General features: G+C 42.4%; 1 protein-coding gene across 6 annotated transcripts in view; it reads right to left on the bottom strand.

Annotated features, from left to right (window-relative positions):
* The window catches only part of shroom3 (shroom family member 3), a 170628-nt gene that overhangs the window by 64627 nt on the left and 85846 nt on the right, over window positions 1–20155 (bottom strand). Inside the window, exon 1 of one of the 6 annotated variants that reach the window (XM_041190677.1) lies at window positions 4164–4230. The exons of the other annotated variants lie outside the window; for them this stretch is intronic. The gene's annotated coding sequence lies outside the window, so the exon portion shown is untranslated. Of the gene's footprint in view, window positions 1–4163; window positions 4231–20155 lie in introns of those variants that run through there. 6 annotated transcript variants of the gene reach the window in all.

The following is a 20155-nucleotide window of genomic DNA, read 5'->3' as shown; positions in this document are numbered from 1 at the left end:
ATCTTGGGTTTAAAGGATTAAGTTATGAAGGCAGATGACATACACTTGGTTTGTGTCCTCTATATTTAAAATAATAATTAAGGAATTCAACAGGAGAGATATGGGGCAGAATTTTCTGCCCGTCAGGGGGCTTGTGTGGGCGCATTTGCAGGCGGGTTCCTGATCAGCACCCCCATTTTACGTGGGTGGGCCAATTAACGCCTGCCCAGCGTGACGTCCACCCTGAAGCGCTGTGCTGAACGAAGAGGAAAAAAATTATTGACATGTCCCAGCTCATGTGACACTGTCACGAGCTGTGACATGTCAATTACTTGAATGTTAAAACTTAATAAATATTTTAAAACGCTCATGAAATCTCATCCCGCCTGTGGATGAGGTTACACGTTTTCTCGGAAGCCTGACTGGGCTCCCGGCCTGCCCGCCAACCTTAAGTTTGGACAGGCAGCCCTGACAACAACCTCAATTAGTTAATTAACAGGCCTTTGACAATTCAGTGGGTGCGCAGCTGCGTCCGCCGAAATGAAAATCTAAATGACTCGGGGTGTCGTCGGGCCTGGGGTGACGTTGGGACGCAGGCCCGACGACACCCACATCATTTTACATGTTGGCGTGCGGGTCCCACCCCCGCACGCTGACTGGGAAATTCTGCCCTTGGATAAACTATTTCCTGTGGTAAGGGAATCCAGAAAAAAGGGGCATAATCTTAAAATTGTGCAAGGTCATTTTTTTCCAAAGAAAGGCTAGTGGAAATCTAGAACTCACTCTCATAAGGCTGTGCACATGTTGGATCAACCAAAATTTTCAAGAATTAGATTTAATGGTCTTTGTTAGGATGGGGTTTGATGGGAATGTGGAGAAAATGGAATTCATGTCCAGAATAGTCATTATCTAATTGAATGGTGGAATAGGCTTGAGGAGCTGAATGGTCTACTCCTGTTCCCATCCTCCTACAAGTGGAATTTTCCAAGCAGCTTGCTCCAGTAACTTGAACTCAACAGTAAAGTGACAATATCACTTCTAATTTAGAAAAATCCAATCTGGCAGGTATAAAATAATATATGCATCAACTATAGAACTGTGAACAAATTGAACTGAAAATGGATCACAAAAAACTGCTAAGCAATCTGCATATTATGCTGCAACAGGTTGCATGAAAATGCAGATATTGGCAGAGGCAAATTTATTTGTACAGGTACAAGCTAAAATGTCCTTCAGATTTTGGCAAAACAAAGAACTGGGGACATTTACCAATAAATGCAGACTGACGGTATGATAATGGGTTCATGAAGCTAGACAGGTCTGTAGCATAGCTTTCATAGTTCACATGCCTCGACCTCCAGCATGGTAATAAAGTGCACTTTGAATCTTAGCTGAAGGGCTAAAGTGACAAAACTAAAGATACTGGTTAGTGTGGAATTGAAATGGAATGCAGGAATGAAAAGGCTGTGTGAAATCAATGCTTGTAATTCTTAACCATTTCATGGTCCTGTTGCATCTGCCTCAAAAGCTCTCTTCTGGCACCAAGTCCTGACTTCAGCAGATTTTTTTTTTGAAACTTGCTTTTATTTATTATACTATTTGAATCTTTTTAATGTTGAAAAGAGCTGTATTAAACTGAACACATTGCCTTTTCGTGTTCTGCTCATAGATCATCCTATGGAGCAAAATTAGGAAGAATAAAGAAGGTCCCTACAGCAGGTTTACTTTGTCTTAGAAACATTTTGTTCAAATCAACACAATGATTCTATAAATAGTGGCTAGTCTTTCCAGAAGAAAACACAGGGGGGGGGGCGAAAACAGTAACACGAATCCCAGGCCAGGTTTAGAGAGTTCCGCTCTAAAATCTGCCAGGATGGGTACTTCTCCCAGTAAAAAGACTGGAACTACTTGCACCCAACCCCACCTCATTTACAAAACAAATGGGTTTTGATATTTCACAAACATGACTCCTCCTCTTCAGCAGTCTAGGTCTCAACCCCGGTGGGCTTCATTTGCCCTGGAGTCAAGGCTGTTGATGCTACACCAGGCTCAGCCAGTGTTTTGAATGTTGATCGCCTTGTAGAGATGACTCCTATTAAGCTAACACAGAATCGCCAGCTCAAGTCTGAGCCTCTGTCAAATTTGTAGCCATTCTGACAGACTCCTGTCACACCTATGGCTGGAGTCCACCAATGACTTCAGGTTTTCAAAACCTTCCATGACTTGAAAAGCCAAAATGGTTTATACTCCTGGAAGTCCATTCTCCTAGCTACTGACTCCATCCCTCTCCCTGACAACAGTCTGGGATTAAGCCAGACTGTTTACAACCTTGGTGTCACATTTGACCCCGAGATGAACTTCTGACTTCATTTCCATGTCATCAGTAAAACTGTCTATTTCCACCTCCATAACTTCACCCAACTTTGTTCTTGCCTCAGCTCATCTGCTGATGAAACCCTCATTCAAGCCTTTGTTACATCTAGACTTTACTGTTCTAATATATCCTGGCTGGTCTCCCACAATCTATCCTCTGTAACCTTGAGGTCATCCATTGTTCGTGTCTTAACTCACAACAAGTCCCCTTCCCCTATCACTCCTGTGCTCGCTGACCTACTATGGTTCCCGGTCAGAGAGACTGTCTTGATTTTAAAATTCTCATATATGTTTTCAAATCCCTCCATGGCTGCAATCCTCCCTATCTCTGTAATCTCCTCCAGCCCCATAGCCCTCAGAAATCTGCTCAGCTATAATTCTGATATCTAGAACATCCCTGATTTTAATTGCTCCACCATCTGGTGGCCGTGCCTTCAGCTGCCTGTTTCCCAAGCTCTAGAATATCCTCCCTACACCTCTCCCCCTTTCTACCTCGCTTTCCTCCCTCAAAACCTATTTTTTTGACCAGCTCTTGGTCATCTGACCCAATATCTTCTTCTGTGGCTCATAGTCATATTTTGTTTTATAATGCTCCTGTGAGGCACCCAGTGACATTTTATTATATTTATACAGTGCCTTTGATGTAAATTGTTGTTGTTTTAAAATAGGAACATTTTAAGTCATTAATGTAATGGAGTAGTCCATATGAATTTCTGAGCATTGCAGTGGTGATATTGTCGTCACTGTGAAGTGAATGAAAAGGAAGCCTTCAATTTTTTTTGACTCCTCTCTCCTAGAATTCACTGCTCGTGAAAATGTCAAAGGTTCCCCTGCTTCAGCTTGAGCTAGGTGAATGGAGATGGATATATCCCCTTGAATACAAACAGATTAAATGGTGACACAATTTTGCATAGTATTCTTATATTTTGTTACTTCACTTGATTACAATAGTTTGCGCTCCATCCATGTATATCTCTCCATGCTGTACAAAGCTCCAGAAATGGGGTTAGGGTGGGGAACAAGGGTAGCAATAACTTTTTGTTAGGCCTCTATTAATGCCACCCCAAAATAGCCTTTTAGGAGGTGTTCGTCACAGTGGCATTAATGGACACACACTTTAATTTTTGGTCTTTCATTCAATAGAAGGTGACTCTCCTTCAGCTGATTATACCAACCAAGGAACTCATGCTTTGAAGGAAGTGGCAAGGAAGAAATCCAAATCTGACTCTGTGGTGCATTAACTCAGAGTCACAAGACTGTTATAGCTAAACTACTATGAACAAACTATAACCGCAATTTAACAAAACATACAGAGCATAAAACAATAGACAGCAGAAATCTTTGATAAAAGTTCTATTATCTACCTAATGACTGATTTCAGAGGGAGAAAGGGTGCATCTCAAAACAAAATACAAAATTAATAAAAAATAAACCTGGATATATTACCTGTGATATATTTTTAACTTGCAATTACATTTTTGTACAGATTGTCAGGGATATCCCTGTATATAGAAAAAGTGATTATTTCTCCACATATTTATTTCACCCGAACAGAATACATGATAAAAATTTGAATTAGATTCTGTACTTCAGATTTTGCACTGCGTTTTTAAACCAGCTATCCAAGACCTACAGTAAATTTAATGTCTTTTAAACTCACATTCTGTCATGGGGTGCTGCATTTTCAATCATTTAACTCAACTTTCTGATCTTCCTGCATAATTCGGTGTTTCTAAGAACTACGTGTCTTAGGAGAGTCAAAGTAGACAATAGAGACAAATAAACAAATGGATATACATCATCAAACTTACAGCCTGCTTCCTTTCAGCTAAAGCCAGGTTACTTATTACTTGTGCCAACCAACAACCTTCTCTTTGTCCTGTTTTTCTTTTAGTCGTAGTCTAGCTCTTCCCTGGCATGCTGCTCTCCTCTTCAGAGGCACTGAAAACTGAACTGGGAAAGGGAGAAGCTGTGAGCTCAGCCTTGCCCTTGTCTGGGCATGCGTCCCTGTCAAAACAAATAGGATGCAAAGATTTGCAGAGAAGCAGCATTCCACAGCATTGTTAAGGTTGAATATATTAGAAACAGAAAATTGCAAGAGAAAAAGATTCAAGTTCAAAGGTCAGGTATCAAAGTGCATTGTTGAACTGCCATTGTTTGACAAGCAGCAACTGATCAAACAGGAGGCTGTGATCATGCATTCAGTGAGTAAAGAAATTAAGCAAAATGATGACACCACAGAAAACAGAGCCAGGAACTAAGATACTCCCTCACCATGTAAAGTGAGAGACATTTTCAACAGAGTTGGCAATAAAAAAGCAATATGATGTAAACTATGTGGCACAGAACCTTGTATAGTATTGTACAATACAGGCATGCACATTTCCCCCCAAAACCCCTCCCCCACCCAATTCACAGAATTCCCTTCTCTAGAAAGGCAATGGTGGCCTCTGCTCAGTGGTGGTGGGGGAGAAAGAATCTTCTGCTGGCTGCTTTCACACAGCTCAGGATGGCCAACTAGAGAATGATCTAGCTTTCAAGTTCTTCTATAATATTGATTCACCCCATTTGCAGAATCTTCCAGTCACATGTCTCTGCCTACATCCCTTGCGACTCCTTTACTCTGGATTACTGCTGGTTCTCCAATCCCTCTCTTCCATCATTGGAGGCTGACCTCTGAATCACTGCCCTCCAGCATTTCTTCTAAAAACATCTTACTGTGCTCATGCTTCTCCTGTTTTCAGATGCCATTTGGAAACTTACCCCTATCTAAATTCCTTCATTTTCTTTTTGGTGAGGAGTGTGAAATATTAGATACAATAAGCATAATGAGAGAGGAGGTACTGGAGGAACTGACATCCTTGAAGGTGGATAAATCACCAGGGCTGGATGGATTGTATCCCAGGCTATTAAAGGAAGCCAGGGAGTAATAGTGGATGCTCGGAGGATCATTTTCCAATGCTCACTAGATACTGGTAAAGTAACAGAGGATTGGAGGTCTGCAAATGTTGTACCATTATTTAAAAAGGGTGCAAGGGATAGACCAAATAATTATAGGCTGGTCAGTTTGACTTCTGTGGTGGGCAGGTTATTAGAATCTATTCTCATAAACAGAATAAACTGTCACTTAGAAAGGAATGAATTAATCAGGGATAGTCAGCATGGTTTTGATAGGGGAAGGTCGCGTCTTGCTAATTTAATCAAATTTTTTGAGGAAGTAAGAGGGAGGATTGATGAGGGTAGTGCAATGGATGTTGTCTACATGGATTTTAGTAAGGCATTTGACAAGGTCCCACAAGGCAAGCTGGTAAAAAAGTGAAAGCCCATGGGAAACAGGAGAATATGACAAGTTGGATTCAAAATTGGCTCAGCAACAGGAAACAAAGGGTAATGGTTGATGGATGTTTCTGAAATGGAAAATGGTTTCCAGTGGCATTCCACAGGGCTGAGTATTAGGTCCCTTGCTGTTTGTTATATATATTAATGATTTGGACTTAAACGTGGGAGGCATGATTGGGAAATTAGCAGATGACAAAAAATTGGCCGTGTAGGTGATGGTGAGGAGGATAGCTGTTGTCTCCAGAATTATATCAATGATTTGGTTGAGTGGGCGGAAAAGTGGCAAATGGAATTCATTCCAGAGAAGGGTGAGTTAATGCATTTTGGGGGGGGTGGGGGGCAAACAAAGCAAGGGAATATTCAATAAATGGGAGGATATTGGAGGGGTACAGGAAGTGAGACACCTTGGTGTGCACGTCCACAGGTCCCTGAGGGTGGCAGGGCAGGTGAATAAGGGAATAAGGTGGTAAAGAAAGCATATGGAATGTTTTCCTTTATTGGAAAAGGTATAGAATAAAAAAGCAGGGATGTGATTTTAGAACTGTATAAAACGCTGGTTAGGCCACAGCTGGAATTTTATGCACAGTTCTGGTCGCCACATTACAGGAAGGACATAATTGCTCTGGAGACAGTAGAGGAGATTTACAACGATGTTGCCAGGGCTTGCAAAATTGCAGTTATGAGGAAAAATTGGATAGGCTGGGGTTGTTTTCCTCAGAACGGAGGAGGCTGAGGGGGTAATCTGATTGAGGCGTAAAAGATTATGAGGGGCCTAGATAGAGTAGACAGGAATGTCCTGTTGTCCAAGCAAAGGTCAATTACCAGGAGGCATAGATTTAAGGTGATTGGTAGGAGGATCAGAGGGGACATGAGGAAAAACTTCTTCACCCAGAGGATGGTGGGTATTTGGAATTCACTGCCTGGTTTGGTGGTGGACACAGAAGCACCTGGATCTGCACCTAAAGTGCTGTAACCTGCAAGGCTACAGATCAGGTGCTGGAAGGTGGGATTAAAATTGGCAGCTATTTTTGTTTATTTTTCAGACATACAGTCACGATGGGCTGAATGGCATATTTCTATGCTGTAACTGTTCTATGGTGTCCATCTTTCTCAAAGACATGGCTCTTTGTGAAGATCACTATATAAATACAAGTTGATATTACTGTTGGATCCACCCTAAACTTGATCACAGGGGCAAAAAGGAAAAATAGGAACAATTTCAAAACAAACAAACAAACATTCTGTCCTGAAGACGAAGGCAATCGTTTTGTAACCTTGAGCTTATTTTGTTAAATATTGAATTATTAATTATCTATTTAATTTTTGTCACATCTAAGTGCCTAAAGAAAACTTGTCTCAATTTTCAAACTATTTGAAAATGACAGGATTTTGCAGCAATACGAATTATAAAATTACACTTTAGCTGAAGCTTTAAAAGTTCAGCTGGCTGAGCTTGTGCATTTAGGGAAACATCAAAGTGTGTATTGATATAGCAGAAAGTTACATTCTTGCTTCTTGTAAATACCTCCAAGATTGATACAGTTTTAAAGAACTTGTCACCAAAATGCTGAAAAGGCTGAATAATTAGTAACAGAGAGCTACCGTAGTAACTGATAATTAGCAGCACTTTACAGTGCACGTATTTTTATTGTAAGATTATTTATTGTTTTAACCAGCCCTCAAGAAACCAATCACTTAAGGCAGCAATATTTCAAATAACTGAGATTCCATTAATGTTGAAGAATGTATGTGGAGATGAATCTGCTCCCCAAAATGCCAGCCTGTGGTAATCTATTCTAATGCAAATAGTCAATCACTTTATTTGTGCATGTGGGGAGATGAATATTTGTTAAGTTCTCAGCACTGACACCTTGTACTAAAACCTCGTATCAGAAGCGAGCACTCCGAAACCCTTGCTGCAAGGATGTATGACCTTTTGGTACTGGCGGTCAGATACACATTTGTAGCTAAAGCAGAAAGTGGGCTGCATATGATTACACAATAATATGAGTTGACCCCATCCCCCTCCACACACACACACACACACACACACACACACACACACACACACACACACACACAAAATGCAAGACTCCTGTGCCCACTAAAAGCAAGACAACAATGATGACGACAGCAGTTTGCACTTAATTGGTGAAAATTGGTGCAAAAACGTCCCAAGGCACTTCACAGAGGTGTAGGAAAAAGAAATGTCAAGGCAAAGAAGCAGAGATTAGACTGGTTAACCTTGGCTGAAAAGGTGGGACTTAAGGGATGACAGTGAGGCAGCGAGATGGAGGGCTTTCAAGGGACACTTTCAGTTAGTCCAGTCTCTAAACTACTTTGCCTCAAGACTGCATTTCGTCTTGCCTCAGAATGTGCTAACATAGAAGCCTAACCAGTAATATATTAAAAAGCTATAAAAACAAAAACAAAACTGCGGATGCTGGAAAACCAAAATAAAAAATAAAAAAATGCCTGGAAAAACTCAGCAGGTCTGGCAGCATCGGCGGAGGAGAAGAGTACAGTTGACGTTTCGAGTCTCATGACCCTTCAACAGAACTAAGTAAAATTCGGAAAGGGGTGAAATTTTACTTAGTTCTGTTGAAGGGTCATGAGGACTCGAAATGTCAACTGTACTCTTCTCCGCCGATGCTGCCAGATCTGCTGAGTTTTTCCAGGTATTTTTTATTTTTTATATATTAAAAAGCTTACATCTGTGAGCACTTCATGTCAACTTTCATGACATCCAAAATTAGAATCAAAAATGCAAATTTAACAAATTGTAACTACAATTCTTATCAGTAGGATGCAATGCAGTGTTAATTTAAAAGGATGCAGTGAACGGTTATAAAGGAATGTAATATAACCCCATTTTAAATAACAGATCCTATATATTAATTGTGCAATTAATATCTCCAAAACATACTGAAGCAGCTGTTTTAATGTAGTTTTAATGATTTTTTTTGCAAAACATCCTTCAGTGTCATTTGGTTTTCGTGTTGCATTCTCCAGAAAGAAGACAGTTTTTTAAAATAGGATTGACTGATTGATTGAAAGGAGAACAGCTTTATTAAATTGAATGATTAATTTGTCCCAATTAATTGATTGTTTTTCTTTGTCATCCAATTTCGACTCTTTATGGCAGACGCCTTTTATTCCCCCTGATAAAAATCACAATGGGCAACATTCTGCCCCCCCCCACCCCCCCCCAGGTTGGGGCAGGGGGGATGTGCGGGAGTGGGCACGGGGGACAGGTTCCCGATCGGCAGCCCTGGTTGGGTACGTGCCATTTGATGTGGGCGGGTCAATTAAGGCCCACCCAGCGTGATGTCCGCCAGAAAGTGCTACGCACTCCCTGTGCGGGTGGTGAGGGGGAATTCTCTGAGCTGGGAGTGTGCTCCTCCCCTCAGAGAGATCAGCTCAAATGTGAAAAGCAGTTTAAACAATAGAAAAAATTTCACTGTCATGTTCCCTCATGGGACACTGTCACATGAGCTGGGACATGTCCATAACTTTTATTTCAAAATATTCTGAAATTTTTAAATCCCTCATGAAGCCTCATCCCGCCGGTGGATGAGGTTTCATGTTTTTTCAGAAGCCCACCAGGGCTCCTGGCCTGCCTGCCAACTTTAAGGTTGGATGGGCAGGTCCATTAATGATTTTTTTATGGCCTTAATCTGCCATTGACAGGTCAGGGGGCCGTGCAGCTGACTCGGCTGTGTGCCCGCCGTCCTGAAACTATAAATGACACGGGGTGATGTCGGGATGCCCGCCTGATGTCACCCCGTGTCGGCCCCCCCACCCCCGCTCGCCAACCAGAAGATGCAACCCACTGTAACTGCAAACAATAAATAATCCTTCATCTTTTAAAGAGCATTTATTCAACAAAAACAAAGCCCAGGTCCTATAGGAAGGAATGAATGACTGGCAGAGAAAGGTGTTGAACACAAGATTGGGAAGAGAGAGTTCTCTCATGTGTAAAGACACTGTGCAGAGCAAGATGGGTGTCAGTGGCACAGAAAGCAGAAATGGGTATTTTTATTCATTTTGGGACATCGGTGTAAAATTGTACACATCGTGCAGGAAAATTGTGAGATAACAGATAAAGCCAAAAGATTATCACAGGATGTTATTTTGTAACAAACAATTTTCTCTAATGATAGAGTAAACTGTATACAATCTGTGTAGCGAACAGGCTTGATGAGCAGATTTTTTATGCCCTTAAATGTGCCACATTCAGGCACTTCATAGTGGTAACAGACTCATGGGGCCAGGTGTCAGGACAATTTTTGCTTCCATATGGCATGCAACCATGGATCAATTTTATTTTAATATTGATATATTATTACTATTACCATTGCTTTCACTCAACAGTATTCTAAAAGATTTAGGGGCCCGGATGATGTGATGATAATGATGGTGAAAATGTCAGCATTTGCCATTCTGGAGTCCACACACATGGAGAATAACTTGGAAATTCACATGTTGCTGATGAGCACTGATTCTTTGCTGCTGAAGCACCACCAGAATGCAATCAATGGAAATCAATGGAAAACTGAATTAATGAGAACATGCACTCATAGGGCTGAATTTTGATGTTGGCGAGCAGGGTGCAGCCGACGGGTAAGATGACACGGGATGCCGTTGGAGGGAACCCCCGACGTCATCCTGCCCCATTTAAATCTTCAGGAAGGTGGGGCCACAGCAAAATCAGCTGTGGGCCCGCCAACCTGTCAATGGCCAATTGAGGCCATTGACAGGATCATTAAAACAATTAAAGGACCTGCCCGTCCAACCTTAAGGTTGGCGGTCAGGCCAGGAGCCCCGGTGGAGAGTAGAAAAAACATGAGACCTCATCCACCGGCGACATGAGATTTCATGCAGGGTTTTAAAAAGTTCAATAAAGTTTTAGTGAAATTTATCAACATGTTCCATCTCATGAGGGGGACATGTTAAGGATTTTTTTTTCTATTTTTAATGTTTTCACAACTGTCAGCGATCTCCCTGAGGCAGCACTTAGCCTCAGGGAGATGTGAGCTCTTTCATGCGCATGCGCAAAAGAGCGCACTCTCGCATTTGGGGAATCCACCCCTGCCTGCATAGGAAGCGCATAGCGTTTCCCAGCAGACATCACGCTGAGCGGGCCTTAATTGGCCCGCCCATTTAAAATGGCGGCAGGGCCAGCTTCTCTGGCTGGGATTGGTTCCCCGTCTGCCGGAGATTGGGTAGGGCCTGCCCACCCGGTAGGCAGAAAATTCTGCCCATAGGCTATTAATCTTGCTGTAAAAAAAACCTTGGCAAACTTGCATCTTGTTGGAAGAGGCATAACTGGGTTTTTAAAATGGTAAGTAACTTCCCAATTACTTCTGAACAGCCTCTCTGGCTGTGAAAAGCTGATTTTACATTTGGGGAATGTCAATTTTCTCCATTAAATTAAAAGTAATGGGATTCAGTGCTTTTATCTACCTGGTTTCCTGTCTGAGAATTCTTCTCTATGACTGGTTGCTTATCCCGCTTGCTGATATCACTGCAGCTGGATGCCTGGAGAGCACCTCAACTTGGCACCAACTTTGAACTGATCTCGAGAACGGGGGAAATAACACCACAGTGATCACTCGATTTTAGTGGGCAGCTTTCTTCAAGGTCTGCAGCGAGCACTTTGTCACTGACTACAAAACCCAGGCCATTATTTAATCCATGTTTAGGTGCTTATTAAGGTACTGAGCAGTTATTCCTCAAGACGAGTTCAAGTGATGTAACAGAAAGCACTGAGGTACATTCTTTATTCTCCTAATAATCTTCATTTTATGTGGGAGGGAAGTGGGTTCACTCAGTTTATGGCATTCTTGAGAAAGGTGATTTCAGGAGTTTGGAAGCTCTTTCTCATGAGTTTCAAGCCCTTTAAGTTGGTCAAGAAGTTGCAGGCTCCAAAGGCCCCCACTGGGTATTTATGCTGCATTACTGTGGAAAATGTTGGAGCAAGTGATTTACACAGGAATAATTTAACAGACGAGCTCATACAAGTCACAAACTTGGCAGCATTCAGTGGTTTGGTTCTCTATAATCCACCCTTCCAATCTGTTTATTTTATCTGCATTTATTGCAGGGCTTTGAACTTTGTGGTTATAAAATAAAATTAATTTGGTTCAAAGTAATTAGTTGCTCTGGATCAAAAAAAGGTTAGTGTAGAGAAGGAAAGGAGTGATCCCATGTAGGGTTAAGTGCTTGTAAAACAGTGCTCATCTCATTAGGCCTCAAAAAGGTTTGAGAGTTTGAGCTCCACCCTGAGTGCATAATTTGGCATATTAGTGGAATATCGAGAGAGTGCTACAAGATGGGAGCTGCCATTTTTCACTTGGGACATTAAACTGAAGTCTCATCTGCTGGTTCAGATATATATTAAAGATCTTGTTCCAGTGGAAAAGCAGCCAGTACTTCGGACTTTCTAGTCAGCATTCCTGCCTCAACCAACAGCACCAAAAACAAAACAAAAACAGAATTACCTGGAAAAACTCAGCAGGTCTGGCAGCATCGGCGGAGAAGAAGAGTTGACATTTCAAGACCAAAAACAAACCTAGGTAAAATGCTTATTCGTCTTGTGATTTGTTTGGTGTTGTTGAAGCAGAATGTGCAAGAAATAATTTATTGTTGAAATGCTTTGAGACATCGACATGTTAAAGTGCATTTAAATTGAAGTATTACTTTCAATTGTTGGCGCATATTAGGAACCAAGTAGAACAATTGGGACAGAAGGATAGGGTAAAAGCTCGAGGGAAATGGTGACATGGAGATCAGTCTGATACGCTAGGAAAATGAAAGGGTTGGTTTCAGGACGAGAGAAGGAGGAGGAATTTATGGACAGGCTGTTAGCAAAAGCAATAAGAGGGAGAAGAATGTCAAGTTGCTCAGGTGAGTTAGGGGTGTCAAGTGGAAATATGTCAATAGTGTGGGAAAGGAAGCAGGAATTGCTGGATACACAAAGACAGAGGTTGGTGTTCTAGGAGGTGATTAGAGACTGCACTGCTAATTGTGGGAGCCTCACACCAGAACATTCAAAACAATCCATCCAACAATGGGAACAGTCTCCCAAATATATCTTGTGTGGAATTTTGTGGCCCCGTCCTGGCAGGGGCTGGGCTGGAAAATGTGGCGAGTCGTTCAAAAGTCCACTAGCTTCAGTGGCACTGGAAAATCCTGCTGGTGAGAGGGGCCCTTGTTCACAAAAAGCAGGACAAATCTAACCAGGCCAATTACTGCCCCATTAGCCTATTCCCAATCATCAAAGAATGAATGGAAGGGGCCAGGAACAGTATTATCAAATGGAACTTACTCACCAATGATCTGTTCGCTTATGCTCACTTTGAATTCTGCCAGGACCACTCAGCTGCAGACTTCTTTACAGCCTTGGTCAAAACATGGGCACAGGAGCTGAATTCTAGAGGTGAGGTGAGAGTGACTGCCCTTGACAGCAAGTGATAGATTGATCTGCCTGACTGGCACCAATGGCTTAAAAATCAAGGCAACATTTGACAGTATGGCATCAAGGAGGCCCATTAAAGCTGAAATCAATGGGGATTGGGGGGAAATTTCTCATGGCTGATGTTATACCTGGCACAATGGATGGGGCTGAATTTAATGTGGCACTATGATCCCACCCATCCCCCAAACCTGGCTAAAAAGTCAGTGGGCAGCCCACCCAGAGGAAGAATGGCTGCCTTATTGTCATTTAACAGTCAACTGGCCGTTGATAGGCTGAGGGATTTCCGCCCCTCAGGGACAGGAGGTTCTGCCTTAGAGAGCTGTCGGCCAATTGGATGTCTAGCAGCTTTGTGGTCCTAGCAGCGACAGGCAGGAGCAGTGGCCACTGCTGGGACTAAGGCAGTTCCCAACGGAGACTGTCACTGGATGCCAAGGTAAGTGAGGGGGATTTCGCTCGGGTCACACTGGCGGGTCCCAGCAAGGGGACTGGGGGGGGGGGGGGGGGGGGGGGGGGGGGGGGGGGGGTGGGGGGGTGCGGTGTGGGTGCGCTGGGTTTGAGGGCCTGGGGTGGAGAGGGTAGAGGGGCTTTGGGGGGGGGGGGTGTAATTTTTTGGGGGTGGGGGGATGGGGCACCTCCGATGGACACAAGGGGCCCACAAAAGAGGACCCCCCCCCACCCATAAGACATAGGAGCAGAAATTAGGCCATTCGGCCCATCGAGTCTGCTCTGCCATTCAATCATGGCTGATAAGTTTCTCAACTCCATTCTCAACCCTCCACTTACCTGACACCAGACCGCGTAGCTAAAGCTGCCAGGCTTCCCACATTGTATGGGCCTCTCCCTGTCCATTTAAGGACCTCAACAGGCCCAAGGGTGGGTGGGCTACGCAATACCTCCACTGCTCCCCCTAAACCTTCATACAGGTTGGGGAGAGGGGGGCAGGAGTTAGACAGGAGGAAGGCTGTGCTGGATTTTACAAGCCCCCTTGCCTACAAACTGGCTGGCAGGGGAGCGCAAGAAAGCTACATATATTCACACAGGACTCTGTCCTTTGCAAATAAAACAAACATGTCCTCACATTGCGCCTCTTTCAGCAAAACAAAAAGCTTGGGGGACAGCCATTCCCTGGGTTATTCCCCATGGCAATGCCTTGACCAATCAAAGGCGAACTGTTTAGCCTGAATTTAAAACAAAAGCTTGGCTGTTAACTATTCCCTGGTGCATTCTCCATGGCAATGCCTCTACCAATCAAAGTCCACTTGCCAACCAATGCAGCATAAATTGTTGTTCTCTTTGAGATTTGGTATTCTTGCGTCTGTCCTGATGAGTGCAAGATGAAATGCTTTGACAGCACATCCATTTTTCAACAATGCTCAAGTTCTGTACTGCCAAATGACTAAATCCAAGGTCATCAATAAAACAAAAGGAAAGGTTTGAAGATTTTTTAGTAGAATTGTTAGTACCCAAGACAACCCATTAAAAGTCTTCAAAAGAGAGATGGATAAATGTTTGAAAAATAAAAATTTAGATGTATATGGGAATGGGACCAAGTCGAAGGCTCATTCAGAGAGCTGACAGTCATGATGAGCAGAATGGCGTCCTTCAACACCACGATTCAGTGATTCATGAAGTGATTCAGAAGAATGGTGTAATGGTGATGTTATTGCACTAATAATCCAGGAAATGCAAGCTCTTCAGTTTGAGAATTTGAAATCGGCTTTAAAAATCTGGAACTAAAAAGCTCGTAAGGCAGAGTGGTCATGAAGCTGTTGGACTTGTAAAAAGCCAAATGGTTCACTTTCTTACGGAAGGAAACTAGTTGTACTTATTTGGTCAGACTTAAATGTGACTACTATCCAACACCCATGTGTTTCACTTTTAACTACCCTCTGAAGTGATCTAGCTACTCAGTTGTATCAAACGGTGCCATCAGTTGTGAAGGGAAAATAGAGATGGGCAATAAATGTCAGCAACATCCACAAAAAACGTCCAGCTGCCAAAAACACCTCTTTCTATATTTGATGTTCCTAGTGACTGGGCTTAATGAATTTTACAAAGAATTACAGTAACATATACAGCATTCTGCCCCCAAGTAGTCTATGCCAGCATTAGTGTTCTGTGCAAACCTCCTCCCACCTCTCTTCATCTAACCCTATAAGCATATCTTTCTCCTATAAGTTTCTCCTGTTGGATTTATTAGTGATTATCTTATACATTGAGTCCTTGCCCCACTTAACTTTGTTTCGTTTTATTCTTTAAGGCCTATTTTTCCAAGTTGCGTCACCATTTTCGTTTTTACATGCGTCATTGGCAGCTGACTTGCGTGTTGTCATCACCATCGACACAGCAATGAAACAGTGCCATCAGGAAGTTTGCCTGAAACGTCAGGGGTTGGTTTGGGCGATTTCCAGATCAGCCCTGCTCACCGCCTCGCTTCTGATCCACTTGTTGCACCACTCACTGGCTTGCTAGCCGCCTCACTCCAAATGGCCAGAAATATGATCAATTCGCTCTTTCCACATCCAGGTAAGAAATTGGGGAGAAACTCGCTGGGGAACTTAACTCCAGTTCATACATGAATTCTTATGGGAAATCTGATTTGCTTAACGTTGTTTTGTTTAAAGTTGCACTTTTAAAGAAAGCAACTAGGACATTAAGTGAGGAATTACTGTATTTATGGATCCTCGTTTTGGCCTCACCCACAGTGGAAGCATCTTATTCACCTCTAACCTATTAAACCCCTCTATAATTTTAAAATCTTTCACTCCTCAGCTGTTCCAGCATGTTCAGCCTTTCCTGATAAGTATAGCTCTTAAGTTCTGGCATTATCCTCCTGAATTTATTTTGCACCATCTTCAGTGTTCAGCAAACTGGCAGTGGAATTTGCTGCAGCTGCGAGATTCCTGCTTTGGCAGCTGGTGGGGCTAACATATCCCTAAGGCCAGTATGAAAGTAGCTCCAACTTAACATTGTCACAACAGCATTCATGTAACCCGATTTTAAGTCGAGACGATTGAAGGCCAATTGTTTTTATTGAACATCACGGAACAAAAATGCAGATGGTTTAAAGGTTGCACAAAAGCTTTTGTGCTGCAGAATACACATTGCTGCTTTTCCACCTTTAAACCATGATTCATGTTGTGTATACATGGCAGACCTGTGGAGGTCGCATTCCATGCACGGAGTTGTCATTCCCCACAGGAAAACAACAGGGGATTCACATCAGGTGTTTATATATCCATGTAACATGACCGTCCTGTTTCTCAGGTCAGTGCGTGCACAATCACACAGTAACTAACCTCCAATGGTTCATATGCAAATATTTACTTGATATCACTTGCAAACATAACACAAACATAAGTTGGTAGCCACGGTGTATATTGGCTTTTGTGACGAGCAGGGTGGCACACTGAGTTAGCATATTGCCCTTCACCTCTGGGACTGACACCTGGCTTGAATCCAACACTGATGGATGGGATGAATCTCTTTTAAGGGCTAGCTGCAAGGTCTGCCATGAAATTTATTCAGTTTCTCAAATCTGTCTGTACTGGGTTAAAAGCCCACAGGGCTAAACTGGTCCTAGTGTTACATTACTTCTGACACGTTTGAGGGAAATCTTACGCGAGGAAGCCTGCAGGATGGTTTGGAAAAGACAAAGAAAAATATTGGTCAGTACAGGGTTTTGTGGGCGAGTAGTTTTTTTGGGACAGATTACTCGGCAGTTGTAGGGTGTGCCATAACTGCTATGGGAATGCCCATACTGAGTGACAAGAGTGAAAGAAATATTCCACGACCCAGCCATACATTCTTCACTTTGACAAGGATGAAATTCACTCTTCTCCCCAAAAGGAGTTCTCCCTCAGGTACACAAAACACTTTTGAAAATGCATCTTTCATCCAGTAACAACTTGTATTTAGATTGAGCCTTTTAACATAGTAGAATATCTCAGGGTGTGTTTCCTATTCAGTGTGCATGTGGTGAGGAGAATTGCCTTGGGCGCTAAGTGAACTGACACCATGAATATATTCAAAAGAAGAATATCAATTGTGGCCAAAGAATTGATAGCTGGACCGTGCTGGGCAATGATGCTCAGAAGTTTAATAGCTCGCCAGCACTCATTCAGTAGCTCACACAGTGGTAATGGTGAACTGGGAAAAAGAAATGCAATCATTTTCAGAGTAAAACCCAAGCTGACTGTGCTTTGTCTGAATTGTCTCTGTGAAGTCTGGAAATTATCTAACACATCCTGTTGCCTCTGGGAAGAAAAGAGACACCTTGTTGTTACCCACCTGCAGAGACCCTCCTTACCCTGTCACACCAATTAGGGCAATTTCCTTTACAAAAGACTCTCACTGAATCCCCATTTCCACATCCAGCACTAAATCACATATAGACAGAAGATATGGGAAGCAGGGTGGAAAGTGGAGTTGAAGCCAAAGTTCAGCCATGATTGTATTAAATGGTGCTGTATGGTCTACTCCTGTTCTTATATTCTTTTGTAGATATTACAATTCTCCTGGAGAGAAGTGTGGATGAGAAATGAACGCTATGCACAAGGCAGAGAATCAACATCAGCTTGACCTGTTTCAGAAGTACGTGGGTTCAAGTCTCACTCCAGGATGAAGCGTATCATTTAGGTTAATGGCAGTGCAGTATGAAGGAGTGCTACAATGCCGGAGGTGCTGTTTTTCAGATGAGACATTAATTCAGGTGGATGTAAAAGATCACATGGTACTATTCAAGGATGAATTTGGGGACTTTGCCTGGTGTCCTAGCCATTATTTATCTCTTAAGTAACACCACTAAAAATGATTACTTGATTTAAAAAAAAATCTCATTACTGATTTGTGGGACCTTTTGTGCACAGACTGGTGACTGCAATTCGCTACATAACATGGCTCACTACTTCAAAAGCTGTGAAGGGCTTTGGGACACAGGTTGTGAAAGGCACCATATAAATAATTTCTCTTTTTCTCATGGTGCCTAGCTATGAGGAGGGGTGGGGGGTTGGGGGAGGGGGGGTGGTTGAGGGTGAAAAAGTAGGGAAGGAAGAGGGGGAGCCATTGGCAATAATCAGGGAACGGTTTCTCCTTACAACAGCGTGGTTGCAAAGGCCAAATGAATCCAAAGGATTGAGGGGTGACGTACCAAGTAAATATTGAGCAACCAAAATGAAAACTGTGCCGCTTTCAGGTGCCCAATTTTATAAAGGATTAATTGGAGGATAATTTTCTGATTATCTCCTTAGTCTGCCCTTTGCTAAATAGAGTGTGGCACGAGGATTGTTTTAATTAGAAAGGGGAAAAATAAGTTTAAAATCAGTCTGCTGAATGAAGGACAACATTAAGAAGTAAGGTTACACTACAGTCTCACCTTCTCTCCTCTACCTGCATTTGACTGTGACTGCTTAAGGAATGAAACAAATCAGCCCAGATATATTACAAAAAGCAAAAAAAAAATCTGCAAGCACACATGAAAAGCTGCCCTTCTCATGAGAGCCAAATCCTATTAGGGCAGGCATCAACATCCAGATCAACTCCTAACAAATCAGTTACAAGTGCCTCAATAAAGCCCGTCAGACAAAGCAGGGACATGGTGTGCTGTGGCCAAGCTGATCTGGAAAAAATCTCGACACATTAATCACTACCCTGTCCAACAAATGCTGGAAGAGAATCCAAAGCAGGCACACTAACCCTTAAGATGCAGAAGAAGCTAAATCTCCGTGCAGGTATCACATGGAATACTCCCAACAGAGCATTCATGGTTAATTCAAAATCACCACAGCTCTCATTTTAGCTAATGTCTGAGAGCACATTCTAAACTACTTTAAGTATGTCACACACAACAAACTGTAAAGAAACACAGCTTCAGACAATATGATCCATTTGGTTTGAGAAAACACAAAAAACTCTTGATAGGGCACACAAAATTACACACAAATCCTGCATGCATTTTCAATCACACATCTCCACCCCACAGTGCCTCACTGATCAGCAACAAAGACACACGTACCTCATTTAATAAATTCTACATATCTGCTGTAATATCAGTGTGAAACTATGCATTCTAACAATATGAAATGCTGCTGCTGCTGTCATTTTGACTGCTGCTTATGTTACTTTAATTCCGAATGGGAAGGAGTCTACAAGCTCACTTATTGTGACTGAGTTCTCATGTCATCTACACATTTTGTAACCATGATGATGTTTTCACAACGTGACTGATATTATTACGAGCTATAATCAAGGGGGGGAAAAGGTTGTGCCCACTGTTCAGAGGTTCACAATGGCCCCCTTTCCTCACAAATTTCTGCCATCCAGTCACCCTTGCTGTAACAGCTCCATAATCATTGTCAGCTCCAAAGTATGTCCCTTTAGCTTTACTCCTTACATCAAGTGTTCAAAATAAAATCACAGGTACCAAATTTTAGGGTGTATTACTGATGCAAACAGAAGTATCCAAATAAAATATTTCACCAAATTTTTTTGATAGTATTACAGACAAAATCAAGTGACAGGTAAAGGTGGAGGCCGTTTGGTGCGCCTCCCACTCAACCTTCACAACAAAGTTACACACAAGACAAAAAAGAACATTTCACTTTTGCAAACTGCTGTATTCTTCATTTGTAGAAATACCAGGAGAGCTTGCAATTCATGGTTGTACAGTGCTGTGATTCAGCACTCAAACCTATGATTCAGATGACATCATGAACCTCTAAGACTAAATACCTCCTTTTTGGTAACAGCGGAAGCTGAAGTGACATATGAGTGAATTCCACTTGTTGATGTAAACAACATGTTTTCAAAACAACTCCATTTAAACAGAACCTGCTTTGTGCCCACCCGGTACACTACTGAACAATACAACGTCCCAGGTTCAATTCCTGGTCTGTGGTGAGTTAACTGATCTTAGAGTGGTGAAGCAACACTGCAATTGGCCTCAACGTCTTTCAACTAGGGAAAGGAAAATCCTCCAGTATTCTT

Source organism: Carcharodon carcharias, chromosome 1 (genome assembly GCF_017639515.1).
Source record: "Carcharodon carcharias isolate sCarCar2 chromosome 1, sCarCar2.pri, whole genome shotgun sequence".
NCBI classification, from domain to species: Eukaryota; Metazoa; Chordata; class Chondrichthyes; order Lamniformes; family Lamnidae; genus Carcharodon; species Carcharodon carcharias.
Note: the sequence above shows the minus strand (reverse complement) of the source record. Positions and strands in the feature narration are given on the sequence as shown.